The sequence below is a fragment of the Strix uralensis genome, chromosome Z (assembly GCF_047716275.1).
Source record: "Strix uralensis isolate ZFMK-TIS-50842 chromosome Z, bStrUra1, whole genome shotgun sequence".
NCBI classification, from domain to species: Eukaryota; Metazoa; Chordata; class Aves; order Strigiformes; family Strigidae; genus Strix; species Strix uralensis.
The window spans coordinates 54,882,430-54,902,757 of NC_134012.1; the positions used below are offsets into that span (position 1 = coordinate 54,882,430).

Sequence of the window (20,328 nt, forward strand, 5' to 3'; positions counted from 1 at the left end):
CTGCATTCAAGCTGGTTTTTAAAGGCCATCTCCACCCCCCTCCAGCTGGGAATTCCTCCTCCTCAAGGTAACTAACAGCACCTCCTGGGGCAGGCAGGGTCTCAGTGGTGATCTCCAGAGGGACGTGCCCCAAGACATCCATCTGCTGATCCACTCCTAAAGCCTGAGGTCCAAGGAGGTGCTCTCTTTTGATGTTCTTGATTAATCAACAAAATAAACGAGGGAGGAAGTTAACTTGGGCTTCCCAGTCACTGTAGCTGGAGAGAATGTCCTAGAATAATCCCCACTTCTTTTTGGTTAAAAACCCCACAGATATTTCCAGCTGTTGCCCTGTCTCCCATTTTGCTGTCACTGCAGGTGCTTTTTCTTCTGCAATGTCTTGATGCCACCTCCTTTGTTCCAGCTGGGTGTGAGATGACACCATGAGGTGCAGAGAGCTTGTCTCCTCCTTGGTTTCCTTATGACTGATCTCTGTGGTTGGCATTGCCCCTCTGCATGCCGCCATCAGTATCTGTTCCTGTGTAGGGCTAAGGGGTGCCCTGTGGCGGTGGCTTCCCCAGGTTAACCTGGGAGACTCAAGTGCCCGTACCTCCTCTGCCTCTGCTTTTCTCCTGTGTTGAGTTCATTTGCTCGCATCCCAATGAAAGCAGAAGGAGGTTCCCAGTATCAGGCCTGTGTCTTCAGCTTCCCACTCCTCTGTCCTCTCTTCAGCTGTTTAACAAAGTCACCGAAGCAGAGGTCACCCTGCCGAACAGCGGGAAGATGGGATTCACCTACGTGGTGCTAAGGCCCAGCGCAGGCACCGCAGACAGCCCTCTGCCCGGCGTGCCCCTGGTCCTGCCCAGCACAGTGAGTACGGAGGTGGCATGAGTGATTGACCCTGGCTCTGGGTCAGGCTGCCCAGGAGGGGGTTGTAGGGGAAAAAAAACAAAATTAAAAAAAAAGAAAACAACCCACAAAAGCAGACAGGAGAGACAGGGCTGCAAGCAGCTGCTACTGGGAGGCAGGGAGGGTCAAGCAAGCGTGGTCCTCATCGCCCTTCACGGCCTTTGCCGGCGGGTGACCCTGCTGTCACACAGCAGCCACCGGCCGGAGGCACCAGTGCTTCGGTGGCTCTGGGGACCCCAACTGCTGAGTGCTCCAGCTGTGCGGGCACTGGGGCCACACTGTGCCGGCTCTCCTGAGAGTCACCTTTCCCAGGGTGTGTGATTGGACAGGGCTTACTCCTTGTCCCTGCCTGTAGCACACCCTGCCAGTCCCCTGCCAGCACTGAGCGGGACTTAAATGCTCTCACTTGGGCATGAAGCTGCTTTGCCAGAAATTGTAGCAGCCCCTGTACCGGTCCCCCACTCCCCCAGCTTTGCTGCTTCGCAGCAGCTTTGTGGGGCAGTGAGGGGGCCAGACAGGAGCAGGGCTGGAACAGTGAGGAGAGGACTTTGCAGCATCTCACCATCCCAACTTCTCAGTCCTGTGTTGCTGTCTTTGGGCTGGAGCAGCATTCCTGTCTAGTCCCTTTTTGCAGTGGGAAGAGGAAGCCAAAGGCGTTCACATTTCCTCATGCCTGTCTCCTACAAGGGGTGACACACTGATGCCCTCTTCCTGCGAACTTCCAAAGACCCAGCTCTGCTCAGACCCGCGCAATCAGTTGCTGTGACAGCCCCATTGGCACTGGCAGCTTGGCTGGGCTGGCTTTTGCTGCAGCTGTGTTCTGCGCTGCACCAGGGGCTCAGGGGACCAAGTGGCAGGATCTGTCCCGCTCAGCAGCTTCTCCCTGCAGCGTGAAGGGGAGTGGGGAGCTGAGGGTCCAGCCCAGTGTGCAGAGGGTGAGCCGAGGAAAGCTGCGGCTGTGTCCCGTCACCCCAGGCTGTGTTGCTGTCTGCTTGCATTTGCTCTCAGCCTGGCTGGCAGGAGCCTAGCCTGGGGCTCAGGCAGCTTTCTGGAAGCCTGGAGAGGAGGTGCCCTTCCTGGCAACACCTTCCCTAGATCTTGTCCTAGTCTCTGCTCCTGCCTTTCCAGAGATGCATGTTTGCAGGTCACCGTGAGTCTGGATAGGCTCACGCACCCCCGGTGTAACCGCACAGGCAGGAGGTGTTTGGTTGGGATCATTTATAAGGGGTCAGGCCCTTCAACACCAGCCTGGGAACCGCTGATGTGCTGTGGCAGGAGCTGCTGGCCATGCTGAGAGTGTGGGCACTTCCCTTATTTTGCATAGTGGCTGGTAAAAGAGCTTTTATTTCTTCAGTCTGGCTCTTGCTAGCAGAGGGTGAACACCGCTAGGGGCAGAGCTGTGCTCATGCTGAGCAAGGGGCGGTCTGTGGGTCTGTCCTGGGGGAGTGCATCCCTATGAGCCCTCTGAAGGACCTAGTGTAGGAGACTTCAGCTTCTGGGTACAAGAAAGCTAGAAGGCGATGTTGTCTGATACTTTCTTATATATGAGAACCTGCCTTCTCTTCTCGGCGTGTCTGTCATCTGAGCCATCCCTCCACCAAACCCTCTTTGGTTCATTCCCTCCCTCTTCTCCCACACCCTGCAGAGTTAAGTTGGACCTGGCCAGGAGCAAGTCCTGAAAGTCTATTACCTGCCAGGAGTGCCTGGAGCCTTCTGCAGGACTTTCCAGATCCAAGTGGGTCACCTAGAACCAGAAGAAATCTCCCTGAAAGGAGAGGGGACCTTTCCCAGGATCTACTTGGACCTGTCCAGGAACATCAAAGGTGAGCACGGCCTGTCTGCTCCCCAGGAGGATCCCCTGTTTCTCCTCCATGTCAGATGCCCGTAGGGCAGCTCACACCTGCCTCCATGGAGCCTGGAGGTTTCAGGGCTGTCAGACCAACACTCAACCCCCCAGTTGCTTCCTGAGGCTCTGGCAGATGAGCCCGTGTGGGCTTTGCCCCAGGAACCATCCTGCAGAGCTTGCCAGCATGTGTCGGAGTCCTGGGAAGGTGGTGGCTGGACAGAAATGCTCGGGAAAGCTGAGCACAGGCTGGCAGGGATTTTGGCAGGGTTGGATTTGCGTCACATTGCAGGGGATGAGATGCTCCTATGTGGGGAGGAAGATGGGTGGGAATGAACATCAGGGTTGATAGAGGAAAAGCAGCATCTACTTTCCATACATTGCTTGAGGAGGGTGTTTCTGGGAGAGGCCAGAGTCAAGGAAGTGGGGCTTCCCAGCTTAAATGGGAATGGCGCTGTGCCACGCTTCTATTTGTGGATGTTTTCTTCCTTCAGGAAATGAAAAATATGAGAAGGTCCTCAAGGAGGTGATAGAAAAGATGGAAGACAGCCAGAGAGAGGAAGCAGTTGTTCTGGGGGAGGCTGTGGCCACGGAGCCACCCCCAGATCCCTTGGATGCCATGGTGAGAATGGCTGCTGCCCCATTTGACACGTGCCTCCCTCCCCCGGTGTCATTTGGTCCCCTGCAGCCCGCAGCAGGCTTCCCGGTGCCCTGCTGGCACTTGGGACCTCCCTGCCCATGATCCTGCATCAGGACACCCAACCTGCCCATGATCCTGCATCAGCTCAGCATTGCCCCCAGGGCTGCCCCAGGGAGAGATCCTGAAGACCCTGCTCAAGTGATTGAATTTATGGTACTTTGGGATGGAGATGTAGGTCATCACTGGGGTATTTGCTGCTCACAACCCAAGCCCTGCCAGCTTTACAGAGCTTAATAGCAGCAGCCTGACTGTGCCCTGGGACTGTGCTGCCAGGACTGATCTCTAAGAGACAGCAGCTTTATCGTGGCTCCCTTTACAAGAGAGCTTTTGTCCAAGCTGCTTTGGCACTGGCTGGGGGCAAGCAAAGACTTGGAGCTCTGGAAGGTTCCCAGCTTGTCTGTCTGTTTGTCTGGCCAGATCAGCTTTTGTAACAGTGACTGGGCAGGCAAAGATACTGGAGTTCATTGCCCTTGAGATGAGGCCCTGACTAAGAGAGCAGGACGTGTCACAGACACTGAGCAGCAAGACAGAAGGACCCCATCACCCCTCTCAACACAAGCAGGGGGGAGCCTTGGGAAGGACCGTTGCTAACCAGCCACTGCCTTTCCTTCCCTCAGCTGGACCCTCGGCTGCAGATGCAGATGGAGCAGATGCTGATAGAGGAACACGCCCTGGAGCAGCAGAAAGCTCTCACCTCTGGTCCCCCAGAGGCCACTGCCTTTGACCAGCACGCTCATCAGAGGCTTCTCAAGTTAGTAGGGCCTCTTGTACCCTATCTTCTTGTGCCCCAAGGGTAACACCCATCAGTGCACCCCTGCTCCTGAGAGGTCCTTGTGTCTGCAGAGCTGGGGATAGTGGGGACTTCAGAAAGGGTCTGATCCTGGTAGCTTTGACATGCTCCCTGTGAGCAGCTGAGTGTCCTCACTTCCACAGAGCCACCCTGAGCTTTGGAGGTGCTCAGCTCCCCACAGGCTCTGGGTCCTGCTCTTAGGGCTGAGGGGGTCCAGTGCAGAGCATCAAGCCCTTCCAGAGAGCACCAACACCATCCCTGCTGACCAGCTCTGAAAGAGGCAACTCAAAGCTGGCATCTTTGTTCCAGCTAACAGACCACACTGAGCAAAAAGAGTAGGGAACTGCAGAGGTTGACACACCCTTGACAAACCCTAAATCAGGTGGCTTGGATGCTGGTGGGACTGCAGGACTTACCTCGGTAACTTCCCTCTGCTCCTTCATGAGGAGGCACAGGCATGGTAGGCTCCAGTTCGGGAAGATGCTCTGCAAAACTGATCACGTATGTGCTTTCCCAAGTGTGATTGCTCTGGAAAAGGACCCTGCCGTGAATCTTGTAGGTGTTGATTACTGCATTTGTCGGTGCTGCTTTGGGGACAGATCTGGTTGCAGAGCAGTGAAGATTTCCTGTGCAGGCGAATCTTATGACAAGGTCCTGAAGCCATTTCAGGCTGGGGCTGTACACGAGGCTTAGCAGTTTCATTGAGACCAGTGGAGGTCCACTGGACTTATCTACAGTGGCTTTCTATAGCAGAGGAGCTGTGACCAGTATTCATTTTAAACTAGTTTTATTTTAAGGTCCCACTGGTAGGTGATAAAACCTAGGTCCTATGCTCCTCGTGAGTTACCAAAGTCTTACTACCAGGTGGTCAGGCCTTGGGTTTCACGGGCTTGAGTTGAGTTTTTACAGCAGCGAATCCAGAAATATTCACTTTATTTGCATCTTCCATGCTCTTGGAAATGTAGCCAGGCTGTGGTTTAAGGACTGTCCTTACTCCTCCTTTCAGAGTTGAGCTGCCCGAGTACCTCCTGGACTTTGGGTACGTGATTCTCGGTAACACCCCCACGCACGTCATGAGGATCACCAACACCGGGCAGTTCCCTGTGTCCTTCCACACTGATAGACGGGTCCTGTGTGACGCAGGTAACCGGTGCTGGAGAGACTTCACATGGGCTTGAAGGAGCTGTCTCTGACAGATTAGCTTAAGCCACTAGACATGGGGAGTTTTTTTGAGTGCTTGTGTGTATAACTTTTTCCTCCTTGGGACCCTCTGCCTGGTGCTTTAGAGCCTGAGTTCTCCTGGCCAGCAGTGCTCAGAGACCCGGCCTGCCTGTGCCTGCCCTAACACTTCCCTGCAGGGGCTGGATGGGCTGATCACCTTGGTCACCTCTCAGCATCTTCTGCTCTTGGCTACCATGAGCATCATCTGATGGGCACTCCATGGGCTTGTGTTGCAAACAGATGGACGTTTTGTGGTTTGGAAGTGCTTTGTTTAAAGTTCATAATGCCATAGCACTTCTGTTCAGCCTTTATTGAGAAGACAGCCTGTGAGGCCCTCTGTTGTATCAAAATAGGCTTTCTAAACAGGCCTTGACATAAGGCTGCAGTACCAGCAAACGGTGACTCGCCATGTCTGAAGGGTGATCAGGTGCCTCCTCTAAATTGTTTTTCAGGGAGTACCATGGCATGGGGGAATCTTAGTTGGAAATTCTCCTTTGGAGAGGTCTGTGCATCCTTCCCTGGGGTGCCTAGTGAAGGAATGGTTGGAGCTCCTCAACTGAGATGTTTCCTTTTTACCATGTGGGTCTTGGATTCTGGCTGTGAAAGCCCTTTCTCCTTGTATGGTGACAAGGGAGAAGGAGTGGCAATCTTCTCCACAGGTACAAAGGGGTCCTTCACAGAGCTGCCAGCCAGGACATATGGCCTTAACGTGCTTGTGACACATTCATGTCTATTGTGCATCTCAGCTGCTTTATTTTCATCTGTTCAAGGTTTCAGTGTGGATCTGGACCACGTGAAGCACCTGCTCTGCTGCGAGACCAAGGTGTTTGAAGTGCGCTTCGACCCACAGAGCGCCAACCTGCCACTGGGAGAGGTGGACGTGCTCCTGCCCATCAAGGTACCTACGGCGTGCTTCCTCACCCCGCTGTGCCCGTGCACCTCTCGGGGCAGGTGGAGAGTCGGTGACAGCAACAGATGTCACTGGGGCTCTCAGCTGGACACTCGGTCCTTCCCTAGGTAGCAGGAGGCCCCACGTTCCATGTCCACCTCCATGCCAGCGTGGCTGTGCCATCCCTCTGCGTCTCCAGGGACAGACTGGAGTTCTCCACTCTCCAGTGTGGGCAGTGCCAGGAAGAAACTTTCCAGCTCCACAGTCAGCTCCAGGTCCCCTGTAACTGGGTCATCACTATAAATGAGCCTGTTAAGAAGGTAAAGCACAGACAATGTGTAACATGTAACTTCTCGATTGGGCTTTCTTTGCCTCTCTTGCCCTTTCTGCCCCTGTGGCTGCGTGAGCACTTGGGCCACAGCTCATCTGAGGAAGCTTTGGAGGGTACAGAGCAAGGCTGGCTCACCTGGACCTGTGCATTAGATGGTGCTTCACTTCTCTGCCACCTTCCCCCGTTCCTCCTCTTCTGAGGATGGTGCCTCCCCATCTGCCTGCCCTGCCTGTTTTCCCTCCAGTTCTAGGCCACAGGTGGCCTCGGCTGGTTTGGCTGTGGGTGCCCTCAGCACCATGACGGTGTCTCAGAGCACTGGAGGAACCGAGGGTCTGTCCTCGCAGACCAAGGAGACCTCACACAATTGTTTTTTTGTTCTCAGATGGACAGACATTGGCCAGCGAGGATGTGTCGGAAGGTGCCCCAGAAGTTGAAGGCCCAGCCCTGTGTCTTCAAGGCGCTGCCCTCGGCTGGATCCCTCGCTCCAGGACAGCGATGCAACGTGCGAGTCAGGTTGTCACCCACAGAAGAGGTGAGATCAGCAAGTGTCACCCCCAAGAGGTCTGGCAGGGCAGTGTGGTAACGAGAGCCCAGCACAGGGAAGAGGAGACGGCGTCTGCCTCCACAGAGAGCTTTCTGCAAGCACCGTACCCACTGTGCCTCAGTTCCCCCTGCAGCACACTCTTCTGAGAGGGGCTTTGAAATCCCCCTGGGGAGCTTGCTCAGCATCAGGGCACGGTGAGGTGGCTGCCTCTCGGCGCATGGGGGGAAATCTGCCTGTTTGCCCTCGTCTCCCCCTTCCACAGGCCTGTTTAAGGCTGCAACGCCCTGGTGCAGAGCAGCTGGTGCGCTTGCAGGGGATAACCCTGGAAGGGCCAATCTAGGCAAGTCCTGCTGCTGGTACCAGCAGACAAAACAGACACCAGCCACCTTCCTGGGCACGGCAGGACAGTCGTCTGCAGTGGTGTGCTGCCAGCAGTCCCTGTGGCTCTGGCCCAGCCTGCCTGCACGTTCCCAGGCAGTCTGGGAGTCAGGTGAAATGATGGGGCATTCCCAAAAGCAGTTTGCCTGTGGCCACTGTGACTTGGAAACTGGCAGTGGGTAACAGGATGGACACAAGTGCTTCCGTGCCTGGGAACAGTCCCAGGGATGTTTTAATTGCTGTAGAGGTGTAACCATCTTGTGTCTGGCTTTGACCAGAGCCAATCACTGAGCAGAGAAGACGACCCTTATTTCTAGCCAGTGAGAGCTCATCTGCCTCATTCATAGAGCTGATGTTTGCCTGATGCAGCAGTGCCAGGACTGTGTCTGGGCAACATAACCCTGAGGACCTTTCTCATGAGCATCACACTCCCTCGTGACTAGGTGAAAACATCTGACAGTGCATTTTAGATTCGTCTGACACCCAAATATCCAGTTACACTTCACACCAGGATTCATCCCAGTTACTCAGAGCCAGCATGCAGATGCTGTAGCCCCTGCTGGAAGTAAATATCTGTTTTCTATTCCCCTTAGAGGTACTGGTGACACCCCTGCCCTGGGGCAAGAGTTGAATTTGAGGCCCTGTCACCTGGGACTTCATGGAAGAGCTTTCTGTGCTTCTCTCTTTTCAGAAGTCCTATAGAAGTGAGCTGAAGATTAACATTTGCCAGAGCAGCCAGCACCTCCAACTGCAGGTCTTGGGGTGTGGGCTGGAGCCACAGCTGGAGTTCAGCCCCCCAGTGCTTGAGCTGGGACCGTTGCTGCCGTACAGCTGTGGAGCAGAGGGGACGGTGGTGGTGAAGAACCCATGCGAGTTCCCCATCGAGTTTTACTCGCTGGAGTTCGACCAGCAGTACCTTGCTGAGGAGCAGGTGAGAGGGAAGGTCTGGCCCCCATGTGCACGCTCCCGTAGCTTCACAGTGCTCCAGCATTCCCGGGTTCGTGCCAGGGAGATGGAGACAGTCCCCAGGGCAAAGTCTGGTGGCATTTCAGGGTTAGCCAGCTCTGCTGGCAGACTGTGGAGGGGCTTGGATAGTCCGTGTTGTTAGAAACACGTCCTGCATATGGCTTCTCTTCCCTACATGCACAGATCCTGCAGACGCTTAAAGACTACGATTGCCACAACACCTTATTGCTGCCTCTGCGTGCCCCGGGTGAGAAGCTGCCCCCTGAGGTGCTGGAGTACTATCAGGACCAGAAGAGGCTGCAGGATGAGCAGACAAAGTCCAAGACTGGGGAACCAGCAGGCCAGGACAACAGTAAGGGTTTGGCATTGGCTGTCCTGAGTGTGGACACAGCGGGGAGTCCAGCCCGCACGCCCCAAGCTCTCCATGGGAAGCCCAGGCTTTTAGCAGCCACCCATTCCCCAGCTTGGTGGAGGAATTCCAGCATGAAGGTCTGTGGCTTGTAACACGCATCCCCTACCAGCCCTGAGTGCAGCCAAAGCAAGCTCATATCTGCCTACCATGGACCGGGGAAATAATCATGTTGTCCTCTTGTGTCCCCTAACCACAAAAAATAGGATTGGATGAGTTCTTCAGCCAGCAGGACCAGGTCTAATATCACCAGCTATCTTATATTTGTTCCTTCCCAGCACCAAAAGCATAAACTCAAAATCCCCCCGAGGGCAGAGACAGCCTGGACAGACTTCTCCTTGGGAAACTTTCCATCTTTTGCACGTGGCCGTGCAAAGTGGCAAATGTCAAAGAACAGATTGCCTGGCCATGTCCACCCTCTTCTTCCCTCCCTGTGGCCTTCCTCCTCAGCAAACTTTGAAGATGTCCAGTCTCTGTCAGATCAAGGAAGAAAGTCCTCTGCTGGGATCATTCACACTGTCTCATCCCAGAGCTCATTCATTTTCCCCTCCGTGTTTGATGAAAGCCAGTCCAACAAGTGGACTCTAAATCTGAATGCGGAGGAGGAGGAAGGTGTTGAGAAAAGACAGGGGATGGGTAATGTTGCAGACAGGGCAGGGACAAGTGAGAGGCCAGAGAGGTTCTCCCCAGTTTTGCCAAATGAGCACCTTTTCCCCCAGGAGCTGCTGGGATCAGGATGATGCTGTTCCCTTTCCTAGGCAGGGCAGCGCGCTCTCTGTCCTGCGTGACACTGCAAGCGAGATGGCTTTTGGTGACCTCCTAAGGGCAAAGGTGGGAGCTCTTTGCAAATGCTGTTATGGTGAATTCAGAGCCCAGCTACATCTCCTGGTATAATATTCCTAAAGCATCCAGCTTTTGGATAATGGTTTGATCCACAAATGGAGCCTCTCCCTTGGGACGGTGTAAAATGCCTGGTTCTGCCTGTCCCCCCTTTACTCAGCAGGACCTGGGACCAAACTCCCATGAGGACCATGTTGACAGGGCACGGGAGATTTGGCCCAGTCCTTTTAGGTATTGCCAAATGCTTGCTCTTTCCTCTTTCTGCCACCCCATTTCCTATACTCTGAACAGGCACCTTGACCACTATCTAGGGCAGACCCTGATCTGCACAAGCTTAAAGGAGGGGCATGGTGAGACCTCGGTGTGGTGTTGGTTTCAGCAGAGTCTTCTCTCCCAGGATCTGAGGGGATGGGGAGGATGATCAGGATCATAGGTAGGCAGGAGGCTGACTTTTCTATCTGGTTCTGCACAGCAGAGCATCGGCAGAGCATCACCAGCAACAAGGCAGCTGCGGGAGAACTGGCCGACAGCCCTGTCTATAGGGCCATCGCCCGCCACCTTGGCATCGATATCTCTGCAGAGGGGCGCGCACGAGGGATCGTCGTCATCATCCATGGGGCACCCCTGACAGGTAGGTGAGCCGCAGCCCATGTCTGCAAGGAGTGGGGAAGCAGGAGAGACACATCCTGGTGGGTTGTGGTGCTTGGTTGACCAGTTGAAGCGAAGCGAGGTAAGCCACAGCTCTGCTGGTACATGAAATGGTCCCAGGCCTTCACCAGCTGGGGCAAGTGCTGTGGCTCACCCTGTGTCCACACAGCTAGGCTATCGTTCCCCCACACAGGGTGACCACGTCACCGTTGCTTCGTGGGAGCACAGTGCCTAGTGCCCATGTTGCCTCATGGGAGCAGTCCCTCGCCCACGCTGACCCCCAGACCGTGCCCAGACGCTGCCTGAGGCAGCGCTGGCCAGCACAGGCTGGTGAACGCTCTGAGTGGTGGCGGGACAGGGCTCGAAACAATGTTCTGGCCCAGGGTTGAGGTCACCACGAGGGACAAAGTGCTCAGCTGGATGTGAGGTGGAGGTGATCCTCCTGGCTCTAGAGGAGAATGCTTCTAGCCATGCTCAACTACCTCCCTCATGGTCTCCCCTAAAGGGGCACTTGATTTCCGACTGTCCTTGAAACTTTGAAATCCTGTCTGGGGACTTTCTAGAGCCTGTCCTGAAAATGCTTCACATGCAAGTGTCACCGAGCACTCTTCCTCTCTCTCAAGGAAAGACAGCAGCAGCGGTTGCCCTGTCCAAATATTATGGCGCTGCCTGCTTGTCCATCGACACTGTGGTGAGAGAAACCATCTCGGACAGGAGCAGCTCAGCAGGGCTGTGCGCCCGGGAGCTGTGCATCGGGGCTGCCATCGAGCAGAGCTGCAAGGAGGCAGAGGGTGCCGGTAAGGAGAAACACTGGACCTAGAGCAGCGCTTCAGAAACCCACCATGACCATCCACTTCTGCTTGCTCCAGAGAGGAAGTCTGACAGCCCTTGGGTCTCCTAGGGAACATGGGTGCAGCATGTAGAAATGCAAAGCCATTTCATAAAGCATCTCGTGTTATTAAAAAAAATAATCTCTGTTTTAAGGGCTCAGACAGGGGCACTTTTACTGCCTCTGGGCTTCTCAGCACATACTCCTTTTCCTAGGAGTGGTGAAGCACACCTGTATTTTTCTCAGGCGTTTTTTATATTTCCTCAAAGCTGAATCCAGCTGGCTCCTCGTGGCCATCAGGCAGAACTGCTGCCCACTTTAACAACAAAGAAGCCCTCTGAAGCTGCTCATTAAGCACTAGACAACTGACTTTGAGTGTGGCTTCAGAAACATGAGAGGAAGGGAAGAATAACCTCCCAGAGTTTCAGATGAGACATGCTGCAGATGAGCTCTTTTCTCCAGAGGTTTTCCTATACACACTGTCAGGTCACACAGCTCGTGCATGTGGTGCTGTTCTCCACCTGAGACCAGAGACTTTTAGAAAATCTGGTTGGGCAGTTGGTGCCCCGCGCTCTGCAGGGTGAGGCCAGACCCTGGTTCTGGTGGGGGAAGTTTTGCATTGCTCTGCTTTGAACCTGGTTGGGTTGGGAGCTGGTGGAAGGAAGAAGGGTCTGGGCCTCAGGTGGGGTTATCCCATGCGGAGGATTTAGCTCCAGTGGAGATGGGGGATGCAACTGGGACGGGGCTGCATGTTACCATCTTCATGTGAGAATGCAGGATGGGTGCAAGGTACACAAATGATGCTCCTGGACGGTGGAGCCTTGGCTTGATCCATAGGGGAGCTAGTGTGCAGTGTCACCTGAGTGCACATTTGTGAGGAGGGACGCGGAGCTGTGCCTTAAAAACTCTCTGGCTTTAAAATCCAGTATCAGATGGTGTGCTTTACCATGCTAATAAGAGAAGCAGGGCAGGAGCTGCTTCTGGAGATCGGTGCTGCTAGTGCCCAGCAGGCTGGGGAACAATGGCCGTGTCCCTGCCAGGGCGCAGGGCTGTGCCCGTTGGGGTGGAAGGTGCCTGCTTGCTCCCCACTGAGCATCTGTCCACTCCACAGGTCACAACGCAGATGCGTCCCTCAGCCTGCAGTTCGACACCAGGGCCAAGCGCAGCCTAGACATGAGACGGTCCAGCTCTGTGGACAAACTCAGCCTGCAGTCCGTCAGGTCCTGAGGCCAGGTGAGCGCTGTGGCGGGTAAGAAGAAGACAGATGGCCCCACACCCCAATCCCAGAAACAGCATCTGATGGATCTGACAGGCTCCCAGGTGAAGCACGATCTGCACTGGTTAATGCCTGGGACCTTTCTATTGCCTCTGAGAAGTGAAGGGGCCGCTTCCAGTGGAGGCTCTGTGTCACCCAGAGCCTGGTGCGGGGGTCTGTAGTGCAGAGAGCCAGCTGGGCAGGCTGGGCGTGGCTCGGGGTGGGAATGAAACCCTGTGCTCTGGCAGAAAAACTCTACGGCATCTTAACAGATTGTTGGCAAAGTGCAGTCCTGGCTAACGTGACTGCAGCAGTGGGCAAAGCTGCCGGGTGCTGCGCTGGGGGCTTGCAAGCTTGGGTCTCTGCTGGCCACGGATGCACCCTCCAGCATGGTCCCCTGGAGCTGCTGGCCTGCAGTTTTGTTCTAGTCTCCTGCTAGTGAGAAACCCCAGCTCCAAGCCCAGCAGTTGGAATTGTTTGGGGGTTTCCAAAGTGGTTGATTTTTCTTGTGGTGTTCAACATTACAGGGCTCATCAAGTTCTCACCTCTCTCCCCTTCCCTGTGTTCCTGCGCAGTGATGGCTGAGCATCAGTGGCAGCACATCAGGAGAGCTGGACTTTAGGAGCTGCGTGCTGCCCGAGGACCTGCTGGTGGCCATCCTCTCTGAAAGGCTGCAGGTACGTGGGGTGGGGGCAAATGGTACGTTCTTGCTACAGAGAGACAGGCAGCAAGGTACAATTCAGAGAGGAGGAGGGCTGTGCCTGCTCTTGGAGGAGTCCTGGGCTGCGTGCAGGGATCCGTGGGTGAAGCTGCAGATGCCATAAGTTGGCAGAGCGTGGGGAAAGATCAGAGCTTGTCTGAGCTGCTGCACTTGGAACTGTGATGGCTGGTGATCTTTGACATCAGGCTTTAGTGACTAGCTGAGAGCCCAATGCGTGCAACAGCTGACTTTCTCTTCCTTTTCGACTTTATCTGCAGCTGAGTGACTGCTACCAGGGAGTGGTGTTTGATGGCCTGGAGACCCCCTTTGCACGCGACATGGCGTCTGCTCTCCTCTGCCTGCTCAAAGCTGTCAGAAATCGGTCTTACATCTATTTTGTGAACCTGTTCCAGGATTATGCTTCTTTGAAAGCCAGGGAGATGGCCGCAAAAGAGCAGGAAGGTGAGACTCTTCGTCTCCGTAACTCTGAAATCTTCTCTCTCAAGCCCTCAGCCTTACCCGTGTGTATCTGGGTTACCAGCAGAACTTGTAAGAGATGTTTTTATTAATCCTTCCACCTTCTGCCTCGGTGTAGCCAGCACTCAGCTCACAGCTGCTTAAAATTCAACAATGCTGAGGCTGACCTCAGTCTCTAACATTAAAGCCTGGGCACAAGTGCAAGCTGTTGTGGCTCAATAACTAATCACTGGCCAGCTGTCCACAGTGCTGGTGCATGTGAGCCAGGCAAGGCATGGGAACTCACTGGCCAGCGATAGTTTGGGGGCTTATCTGAATTCTGAAGCAGGGATGTGAGCTCGCCAGTATCTCCTGGCAGGATGATAGGCTGGGTCAGGACAGAGTTGTGAATCCTGGCAGCTCACCCAGAGCAGCAAGCTCTGCTTGCAGGCACTGATGGTTTCTCCTTGGTCTGTGCTGAAGGACAGGAGTGGGAGGAAGCTGCCAGGAGGGAGAAAGCACATCTCTGGGAAATGGAAGAGGACGAGTATGATGCCCTCACCGAGGAGGAGAAAATTCAGTTTGATAACAGTATACTGCAAGTCCAGCGTGAGAGGAAGAAAAGGTCTGTAAGCCTTCGATGGGTGCCTCCCCAGGATAGTGTCCCCAAAGGGTTTCCCTGCTCCGGAGACCTTGGTTGTGCTCAGAGGGGTTACCAAGGCCAAAAGCATTAATTACCAGCAGCACAAGGATTGCCAGTTCCACCTCCCTGGTTCCCAGCAGAGGAGGGACCTTCCTCCGGTGAGATGAGAACATCTTCTCTCCGTTTTAGTGGTGAGCCCTTCGGCTTTGACACTGGCTGCAGGGAGCTGGGCTCTGTGCTTCCCTTGCCACAGTGCTTACAAGTGTCTCTAAGTTAATTATGTTCGTTCTCATCTTCATCGCCCTTCTTCTCCAAACCAGAGGGGTTGTGGTGTGGGTTGGTTGAGGCGCAGCTGTGCTGGCTTGGTTTGGATCCCGGTCCTGCTGTAGGTGAGGGAGGCCCTTGCACTGCTGAGCTCCCAGGGTTTTCCTTACTGAGTGACACCAGCCACAAAAGCTGGTGTCTCTTAGGCTCACCTTCAGCTGCAGCAGCAGGTGAGCCTGGGAGAAGCTCTGATCCAGCAAAGCAGCCCTGTTCAAGAGGATACACAGGATAAGCTTAAGCCCCTATTAACCTGTGGTGGTTTGACCTTGGCTAAATGCCAGGTTCCCACCAAGTCGCTCTATCACTTCCCCCCTTTCCCCTTTTTTCTCAACAGGGCAAAGAGGGGAAAGAAAATAACCAACCCTTGTGGGTAAAACAAAAGCAGTTTTAATATAAGCAAAGCAAAGGTCCGCGTGCGGAAACAAAAAAAAAAAGAAAAAACCAACAGATTTATTCTCTACTTCCCATGAACAGGCGATGTCGGGCCTTCTCAGGAAGCAGGGCTCCAATACGCGTAGTGGTTGCCTCGGAGGACCAAGGGTGACCCCACCCCCTTCCTCCTTTCTCCCAGCTTTATGACTGAGCAGACTGAGCAGACGTCATATGGTCTGGAATATCCCTTTGGTCAGTTCGGGTCAGCTGTCCTGGTTGTGTCCCCTCCCAAGATCTTGCCCACCCCATCCCACTGTGTGGGGGGGGAAATGTCGGAAAGAGCCTTGGTGCTGTGTAAGCACTACTCAGCAGTAGCCACAACACCAGTGTGCTATCAACACCCTGCCAGCTCCCAACATAAAACACAGCACCATGAGGGCTGCTACAGGGGAACCAATCCTGGCTCAGCCAGACCCGGTACATAACCCCTGCCTGAAACTTGGGGAGGGACTTGCTTAAAGCGAGCCTGTGTTTCAGCACTTCTTTCAACCCCAGCTGAAGTTTGTTTCCCTGGGAGGAGATCACTAGGGCTGCTTCAAACTGTGATTTCCAGGACAGGCAGCACAAGTTTCCCATGGTCCCAGCTGGGCTCCAGCAGGAAACCTGGTTGTTTGGAGCCTGTTTTGCAGGAGGGCAGTTACTGCAGCCTTTGCTTTCTGATTGATATGGCTAGTCTTGCTAAGGAGCAGGCTGTGCCCAGGGAGAAGGGCTAGATAAGCCAAGTATTGGTGCAGGGATAAGCAGGTGTTGGTGATTTGTGAGCTGGTTTAGTGATTTGTGAGCTGGATATTGAGAGCTTCAGGCTCCAGTGTGGAGCAATGGTGGATCAGTCTTTGGCAGCATGCTGGAGGTGTCCAGGTGGACCTTATTGGAGAAGTAGTGCAATTTAGACCTTGTGACAGCAAAGCCTAGATTTGGCTGGCCCTGGAGGTCCCCTCCCACTTCCCTCACTTTGGATGTCCCAGCCTCCCCAGGTTGAGGGAAGTCCACAGAGCTGGTCTAACAGTTGTGCCTGGCCTTAGGGTCAGTGAATGAAGTGTGGGACCAGCTAGGATTGCAGCGAGCCCCAATTTCTGGCGGTGACTCTCGGGGATGTTTTCTGTTTGTCTTGCTGAAGGAAGATGGAGTGGCTGGCTCGAGAGCTTGAGGAAAAGCACCGGTGGGAGCTCGAACGCTTGAGGGAGGAAGAATTGCTGAAGAAGTTGTCTAAGTGGGCCAAGAGAAAGCTTGGAAAAGACAAAGAAAATGCTTCAAGGAAGAAAAGCGAGCCTGGAGTCAGGCAGGTGGGTGGTTGTGTTTATAGAGAAGAGTGAAAGCCCTGGGGACCCGCCTGCTGAGCCGTACCATTCCTGGCGAAGCCAGCAGCCACCCGCAGTGCTGGGGGTGAGTACCTGGCCATCAGCAACACACGGGGCTGTGCTGGGAAACAGCAGCCAGTGTTTGATCGTGCTGCTGCTTCACCAGGGGTATTTTCGCATGGGTTTGTTGGGTAGAGCTGTTCTTCTAGGGTCGTGCTGCCTTTGAGTCATGGCTTCACGTAACTCCAAGGCCTAGATAGTTTTAGTTCAGCATTTCTCCCCGTTCTGCATGTGACTTACACCTCTGAGCCATGACCCGCCTGGGATGTGGTGTCTTTTGCTACCTGTCTGGCAGGAGATACCACCAGGCCCTTTAGGTATTCATTAGCAGCCAGACTTCCCAAAGTGTCAGCCAGACACAGGGATGGATGCTCAGCACACCAGAAACGTGCCCGGAGGACTGCACGGGAGTAAGGAGGTGTCTTAAGTTCCCTGTTTGGGTTGGGGAAGCTGTTCTGTTTCTCAGCTGGTTTGCAGGACTCCTCATCAGTCTGGCACTGGGGAGTTTAGTTTCAGTTGAGCTCAGCTGAGTACCAGCTGTGTTCTGAATTGGGATTTGTAGAGCACCTAGCACAGGTCTCAGATGAGGCGTGGGGTGCTATTGCAAAGATCGCCGCTGTCCTACAGCATTTGAGTTGGTGCTTTGAAATGCTCACAGCTTTTTCCTGCTCCTCCTGCCCAGAATACGAATGCATCCACTAGCAACACCAGCGCATCCACCGGCAACCTGTCCAATGTCACCGAGGGGGGAGAGAAGAAGGGATCTGCAAAGGAGCACCCAGACTCTCTTGCAAGTAACAAGGAAGATAAGAAAAAGCAGAGCAAGGCTACCCCGACAGAGGCCTGCCCAGTGGAGGTTGTGCAACCTGCAGACCCAGAACAGGGGGAAACCAAAACTGAGGCGCAGAGTGACAGCGAGAAGAACTTGGCCCTGAGGTTTAAGATCTACGAGGCATCACAGAAGGATGTCACACACATTTTGTCATCCTGGGACAGGGCTCAGGGTATCCTGCTGTCCCCTCTGAACCAAGAGGTGATGCAGCACCAAGTACAAGGCCAGCGCCAGCATTTATCCAGGCGGAGGAGCCAAAAGGACAGAGAGAAGGAGCATCTAGAAAAACTGAAGGCTCTTGAGGACTCCAAGTTATCTGGGCTGGAAGGGGAAGGTGCAGAAGGGTCAGCCAGGGGCCAGGACGTCGGGGTGCCCTGCTTGGACATCCAGGTGCTGAGCTCTGCAGATGTGACTAGGGCGATCCTGGAGAGTGGCAAGCTGCCAGCGGCAGAGCAGGTAAAGCCCTTGTGAGGCTCAGATGCTGAGCCTGCCGTGGTCTGGGCCCTGGTGCATTGTGTCCAACCAGGTGACAACAGCACAGAGCCTTGTCCAGGACACTGATGATGTTCCACGATGGCTTCACAGCAGCCACATGGCTGGGGAAGTTCTTGCCATCCCTCAGATGGGTGGAAAGAGGGAGGGCTCTCTGTTAGAACATCCTCTCTGTTTGGAGAGTTTCCCAGTCTGGAAATCATTAAAAATGGTCCCAGGGCAGGGCAACTCCTGGTCATTGTTTCCTTCAGCCGAGTCACTCAGAGCTGAGATTTCTCTCTAGGTCCCACTTGTAGGTCCTGGCACTGCTCTGGAGCCTGCCCACCCCACTGGGCATAAAAAAGCACTGTACTCCATCTAAATAAAAAAACCCATTGCCAAAAGCTCAGTGCCTTTCAGGAAGTGTGAGGATGAAGGCGACGGGAGTATAAACAGGGTTTTCTCTTATGCTTTAGATCCTGGATGACCTGGGACTGGGTCCCTCGGGGCCTCCCATTCCACCTACTGCTTTTTACTCTGTGATCCGCTACCCGGAGAAGCGGATGGTCCCTGCAGCAGGAGAAGCCCTCGAGCACTTCACCTTTGTGGTGCCAGAAGGTGCCACTGCAGAAGAAGGAAAGAAGGAAACCAGAAGTTTCTTGGACGTCCCTGTTGTGCCTGCAGTGAAGGTGCCAGGGCAGGGGCCAGGCTGGATGGGGGCATGGGGGACAGGTGGGATGGAAAAGGATCACTGTGGAAGGGCAGTGAAGACATGATGGGGCCCCGTGTCTGCAGGCATCCCTCCTGTCTGTTTAAAAGATACAGCTCTGCTTGAGACATAGGGCAGTTCTGTGAGATGAGAGAAAAAATAAATCAGCTAAAACCTTCAACTTCCCTTGAGGAGAGGGTCCTGGGCAAGGAGGGGTGTTGTAGGAGAAACAAAGTCCCATAAGGAAGACCAAATCCATGGGCAGAGGTGGTTGGTGGTTTATTCTCCCTCCTGTCTGTTAACAAACCTGCAGCTTTCTCTCCAGGATGGGGGTGTCTCAGGGCAGGTCTCGCCTCTCTCCCTTGGTGTGAAGGTGTCAGAGGAGCAGGTCACGCCAAGCAGGGGTCGGTCGGGGAAGGAGAAAGCCGCGGGCAGGCGGGAGGCTGTGAGGGAGAAGAGGAGCTCCAGCCGGGGCAGGAGAGGTCTCCAGGCACCGGGCACGGGAGCACCCACGCGGCCCCCCGAGGCACACCAAAGCGACACAGACACGGTCCCATTCCCGGGGAAATCCGTCAGGTGAGCTGTGAGGGAGGAGGTGATCCCTCTGCTTCACGTCCATCTTGCCAAACGGGGTCCATCATCCCCAGCTCCGCAGGGACCCTCTGCCGGTGCCTCCATGGGATGGCGAGTCCATGAGCCTCCTCCTTCTCTTGTTTGCTCGTTAGCAATGTCTGAAGCCTCCTCTTTAATTGCCGGGCTGAGCAGCTGCTGGTGGATAGTGCCTGCCCACGGTGAGGTGGAACTGAAGGTCCAATTCAGCTCCACGGTGCCGGGGCAGTTTGACCAGACGCTGCATTTTGAGGCCCTGGGGACAAAGCGACTGTACCAGGTGCACTGCAGGGGTACCTGCCTGTATCCCACCATCAGCCAGGACCCATGGTAAGGCTGGGGCGTGGGAGCCTCCCACACTGCTCCCACCTGAACTCAGATCCAGGGCTGCCCCTTGTGCCCCAGTGACCTTCTGGCTTGGGCAGAGCATGCGGCCTGAGCCGCCCAGCATCTCTTCTGTGCTTGGAGCTGGGAACCAGTACTGGTACTATGGGAGACCTCGGCTGGTCCGAGGGATCAGAATGGAAGTTTGATATTGACCTTGAACAGATAACCACGTACCCTTAAGAGGCTTGAAAGTCCTGAGAAGAGCTGAGTAAACAAGATTAAGGAACTGCCAGACTGGAACTCCCTGACCGCAAGGAGAGGAAGGTTATCGAGGTTGCGGCAGAGAAGAGGTCATCCAGTCATGAACTGTTAGTCTGTAATTAAACCAATCATATATGGACACATACTCTTCATAAAGTTATAAAAAGGCTTGTTAGAATAATAAAGTAGCCATTTTTGCACAATTTGGTGTTTGTCGTGTCCGTCTCAACGGGGGGCACTGGGATGGTTACTGGGACATACTGCAGGGCACTGGGACATACTGGGATATATTTGGGAATGCTAGCAGTGTTATTGGGATATACTGGGGGGCACTGGGACATACTGGGATATATTGGGGAGCACTAAGAGGGTCATTGGGACATACTGGGGGCATTAGGAGGGATATTGGGACAGAATGTAGGGCACTGGAACATACTGGAGAGCACTAGGAGAGCCACTGGCACATAGTGGGGGGCACTGGGTGTCGCGGTTGATAGTATTGACACGGTGATGGTTTAGCAGGAAATCTGGATTTATTAATAACTAACAGCAATTTATCTTTACAAAATAATTCAGAAATGCTGAAAGAAAGAAAAGCGACTTACTCACAGATTCTGAACTGCCCAGATTCACACTCCCTCACTTCCCGGTGCCTTCATTGATCCATCGATCCCT

The 20,328-nt window shown here is 54.3% G+C and overlaps 1 pseudogene; it reads left to right on the forward strand.

The window, feature by feature from the left end:
- LOC141938270 (hydrocephalus-inducing protein homolog) overlaps positions 1-16,964 on the forward strand; it is a 90,107-nt pseudogene extending 73,143 nt beyond the window's left edge.
- Positions 16,965-20,328: the final 3,364 nt, after the last annotated feature.